Raw genomic sequence first — 5,677 nt, 5'->3', positions numbered from 1 at the left:
ACACAGCAGCGTGCGTTGAAAGCTTCACCATTCACTTTGAATGGGGTGACGTCAACAGAAGCGTCAGCCAATCGAATCATATGCCAGTACAAGCTCTAGCCAATCAAACCGCTGCTTGTATGTCAGGGGCGGGAGATTCATGTGATTGGTTGTTGGTCGAGTTTCAGACACGCCCGCCGGCAAGCATCAATGCACGCCGATGTGTGGACGGGCCGTTAGAGTTGTACCCCCTAGATCAGGTCTCTAGTAATGTGTGCTCTAAGTGCACCAGATTGAAGCATTTTACTTTAAATGTTCAAACATTTCTTCCCGGGGGGGGGGGCATACCCCCGGATCCCCCTAGAGGATGTGATGTCCTCACCCCAATTAAAACATGTTCATATAATACTGAATACATTTGAAGCCTTTGATGTATATGACTTATGTCAATACGTTTCTGTTTTTGTAGTGCATTGGTCTTTTGTAGAGATTTTTCGTTTATTTTTTATATATTCTATTGTGTATTCCTTGGATACTTTTATTTGTTCTACTGAACGATTTTCTGGCAGGGGGGGCGCCAGCTAAAATCTCGCCTAGGGAAGCAAATTGGTTAGAACCGGCCCTGATGGTGTAGGAAACGGGCTCCGTGTTACACACACACACACACACACACACACCGCTGCAGACTCTCTGCACGAAGGAGCCACGGTGCTGCAGCTCCTGATCGGAGCAGAGACACACGTTCACTAAGCGGAAAAACGATATCCTGTCTCAGAGATCTGCTATTTTAAATTTTAAAGTCAACACATATCGACCCTAAATAAAGTATATATTAAGAACGAGAGATGTTTTGACATTATGGCTTAAACAAATGACAAATGAGCGAGGGCGATGACGTCAGAGCATCGTCCTATGTGCCGGGGCTGAGCCCCGGACAGCCCTGGCCCAATTTAACCCCTGGTTAGAGGCCCTATTTTATCAGTATGTCTGGACTGCACAGCAGTTACAATGGTCAAACTACATTAGAACAGAATTGTCCCCATTTTGTCTTTAATAGTTACTAACATTAGATATTTTAATGAGATATGGACCGCAAAACAACATTTTTCCCAGATTTTCATTTTTGAAATTAAGTCACCGAATGCAAGTAGTCGCCTTAGCTTATTTTGTTATGAGATGTGAATTACTGTTCAATTTAGTTGATGTAATAATCATTTGGTTTCTTTTACATTAAAAAAAGGTCTTATGTTTTTTTTCGGGGCCCTTTTTCCAGTTTAGAGCAATAGCCCCTCCAAATGTCTGTGCACGTCCCTGTATAGGTGTGTGGGCTGTCTTTCATTTTGACACACAGAACAATGGGGGCTCAGTATCCACCCTTATCCACAATGTAAAGTAATTCACACAGCCTCTTCCCTCTTCTCTCTGTGAGGAGCAGCAGGTTCAGCTTTCAGAACAAACAAAAAACTAAAATGGCATTCATTTTTTAAATATGTCGTGTAGTAATAGATTTATTTATTTTTCTTCTCAAGAGAGTACCAGAATGTGTATGTTATGTTAGTAGCCTATTTCAAAACTAAAACAAAAAAAATCTCCTGGGGGAGAATCCCCCCAGACCCCCCTGCAGGGATTGGGCTTTCAGTATGTCAACTTTTTCACCTGTGGAGAAATTGCAGGATTGGCTCCAGGTCGCCCTTTGTATTTACTACAAGACAAATGTGCCTTTTTATTTCATACAGTTCAATTTGGATTAAGACAAGGAAATAATCTAAACCTCACGCGTGGTGTTTCACTGTCAAGGGGAGCGTGTATGTAATTACATTGCAAATACTGACATGAACCCCACCACTGTATGGGTTAGGCGGCCCTACCATAGATTACCCAACAAAAATACTCTCTCACAACTGCCGACCCGTATTGCGCATGCTCAGATCTAAGAACCAGTAGAAATGATAAAAAATTAAAAGTCTGCTGCTTATTGTTCTAGGCCAAAATAGAGTCAAAGAGTATATGAGAGTGAGAGTGTGTTAATTAATATATTTGGCAGTTTGGAGTAAGTCTGTAGATTTGTTTGTGTGTGTGTTTCATGTATAGCTCTCACGATAATTAATTTTGTTGGATACATTTTCCCGGAAATTATTGCGATAAACGATAATATTGTCGGCACCGTTGTATGACCATTTTAGACCACTGACATAATGATAATATATAATAATAATTCAAGTACATCCTTTCAAACTGCTAGTCACATCCTCATGTAAATGGGAATTTATCGAGTACATTTTTAATTATCGTACGATAAGTCAATTAATTGCTTATCGCGACAGGCACACAATAAAACAGTGGAAACAAACATGTGTTTGACTTTCATTAGTGAATGAAACTTTGTGACCTTTATAGTCTGTGTCTAATATTGTGTATTTGTATATATATATCCTATATATATATATATAGGCTATGCTAAGGTCCCGCTGCCAGAGATGGGGACTCGAGTCGCACTTAAATCGCACACACAGAGACTTCAGACTTGACTTGGACTCGTGACCAAAAGACTTCAAGTTCAGACTCGACTTGGACTCGTGTATTGGGACTCGTGAACAATCATTGTGTTTTCTATTTTTGGCGTATTAAAGGTGGGGTAGGTACATTTGAGAGAAACCGGCTCGAGATCGCTAGAATTTGAAAATACACAACCGGAGATAATCTGCTAGAGGCTGCTACTTCCTTATAGAGCCCGCCTCCTCCAACACACACGAACGCGCACATGACCAATGAGGGCACGAGATCAGTTTGTGCCCAGATGGAAGGCTGACAGGCAGGTAGGCCATCCAGTTACTTTAGCCGGGCTCATTACGCAGACGTGCGCGCCTCTGTTACTACCTCGTAGTAACACCATGGCGACCGGCGGCACACCTGCGGCTGTACCGCTTGTAATTAGGTTCAACTACAACAACTTCGAACAAAACGCCGGCGGCACCAACAAAAGGAGCGCACACTGCAAAGTCTGCAATATCAAAATCAAGGATGCTGGCGCAACAACGTCGGATTTCATCAGGCACTTGAAAAGTCACCCGGAGAGGTCAGTCACATTAACGCATATGGACGGTTAGCAAACATGTTTAGCTCAGCATCAGCTACGTAATGTTAACTTAACTTGCTACTAGCTTTGTAACTGAATATTTGAAAAGATTAGTGAATGTTTGCTTGTCACACTTGTTTGAGTTGAGTGGCGTTGACATCCAACTCTTGACATGACATAAAAAAGGTCGGTAACGTTAATCATTACGTTCCGCTGCGTTAAACGTAGAAAAATACATAGTTACATACATAAATACATCTGTGGATTTATAGGCAGGTTACAGGTTTATTGTTGACCACGTAACGTTAATGTTACAGGTTTATCAGGTTACCATGACACTGGCTTTGAGTGAGAGGATAGAGGAATATGTTTATTAATAGTAGACTTAAAATATGTCATTAGAGACCCAGTGTATAACAACAAAGTAAATGCTTTGAATTTCTTAGATATAGCTGTGCAGTGTTCTTAACAGACTGGATAGCAGCAGACAATAGAAGGCTTATTACAACCAGAAGAGACATGAGACTTTTATTTTTTTAGAGACTTGAGACTTGACTTGGACTCGTGACCAAAGACTTGAGACTTGATCAAGTCTCACCCCACAAAGACTTGAGACTTGACTTGGACTCGTGACCAAAGACTTGAGACTTGACTTGGACTTGCAAAAAAAGACTTGTGAACATCTCTGCCCGCTGCTGACACGATAGCAGTCATTTCGTGTGCATATGTAATTAAACCCATGATATCAAAATCTCTCTCCAGCCAGGTACCCAAAGTTGGCAACCCTGATATATATGGATGCAGTGGCGGGCCGTGCATTTCACACCTAGGCCTTCAGTGATGTCCGACACAGTCCTACCTGAATTATTCCACCTCTTAATAGCATCATTATGACGCCATGGCTCTAGAAACTATACATTTAGACAAACGCAGTATAACCGGGCATTGCATCACCTTAACATAGTCAAGTACAACAGAGTTATATTAATATTTCCGAAGCATTTATAATCAATATATCCGCATTTACAATTAAGAGTGTTAAACTACCAGCTTTAAGATCGCTTGGATACTGTCAAAACTTAAAAATAAAAGGGGCTTTTAAGGCATTAGTCTACAAAGTTTTATTAAGTCCACCAAAAGTATGTGAGCTTTAACAAGTTTGTTCACTAAACAGCGCATTGTCGCACCCAAAGCAGTTTCATTTAAGAAACGTGACGATAAAGACACAAACTATTCACTGAAAATAAAAGAAAACAAACTATTAATTTGCATTTGTTCATGAGGATATATTTGCGACAGTGGTGAAAGTGTATTCCTAGCCCTGAATGTCCACTTTGATAAAGGTTAAACCAAAACAATTCAACAAGTCTCCTTGAGTACTTTTACTGCACAGCTGAGCCAGTGCGCCACACACATCTCGATATCTCTTGCAGAAGCATCAAACATTTATTTTTTACATATTTGTCATTTTAATTACATATATATTAATTCGTTAATATTGATTTAATATTAACGACATAAAATGACAAAAATATATTAAAATAAAAAATAAAATGCTTTGTACTCACCAAAACAACTGATTATTTGAACACAAAATCCATCCTCCTTTCTTTCCTCAAGAAGACTTCAATGACTCTGTTGTACAGTTTATCTGTGCGTTTCAGTTCCACCAATAAGTCATTTTCTATAGACATGAAGGCTAATGATGAAAGCCGAGTCTGTCCAGTAGAATTTCTGACACCATTGCTTGTAAGTGCCCAGCCGTGCTTTGGTGTCTCGTTGCTGCAACTGAACTGAGTTGTTAGACAACTCAAGTTTGCAAATCCAGTGTGGCTCCAAACACCAAATCGATCATTTGCAAATAGCAGGCATTCCCAGCAGTACAATTTGCAGTGCCTCTCGGAGGCTGTGAGCCAGGGGTACCGCTCGTAGTTAGTGATTTGAAAGTGGCGGACAAACCCTTTTCCCCGCTGTGATAGGCTCGCTAGCGTCGGGGTTGGCCGTTCTCTTCTCACAATGTCTAGCTTTTCTTGAAAAGTTCGTCTTGAAAATGGCGTTGTAATTATATCTGCGACCAAATCGATCTTTTCTCCTCCTTCAGCCATTGTGGGTTGAAAAAAAACAGCTTGTAGAAATCTACACAAATTAGCTCGTTCAAATTGAAGTTCCGTTTGCTAGCTCTACATAGCTCTGCCTCTCAATAGTGCATATCCAATCAAAAGACGTGCACGTGCTGACGTCATCGTACGCCTGCTAGCTGGCCCGTTGTCGCCAACTCAAAATCTGATTGGTTAACGCCACAGTTTTGTTTCCGTTCACTTTAAGCTACAGACGCCCGCTCTGTTGATTCTGAAGGCCTAAGGGCAGATTTCTTGGACCCTGGCAACACATTATGGCTGAAATATGATTGGATAAAAGCTCTAACATAAAGGCCAGCCCTCCAAATCTTGTTCTGAGGCTGGAAGCAGCGCAACCAAGAGGAAAGCTATGAAATGAAAAGAATAGACTATGGGGAATAATTTAATACATATTTGTGGAAAAAATATATCAAAATTAAATTTATATTCTGATGATGTTTAGGCCAGCAGAGAAGGCCTTGCTGGCCCTGACGGCCCACCACTG

Source organism: Pseudochaenichthys georgianus, chromosome 13 (genome assembly GCF_902827115.2).
Source record: "Pseudochaenichthys georgianus chromosome 13, fPseGeo1.2, whole genome shotgun sequence".
NCBI lineage: Eukaryota > Metazoa > Chordata > Actinopteri > Perciformes > Channichthyidae > Pseudochaenichthys > Pseudochaenichthys georgianus.
Note: the sequence above shows the minus strand (reverse complement) of the source record.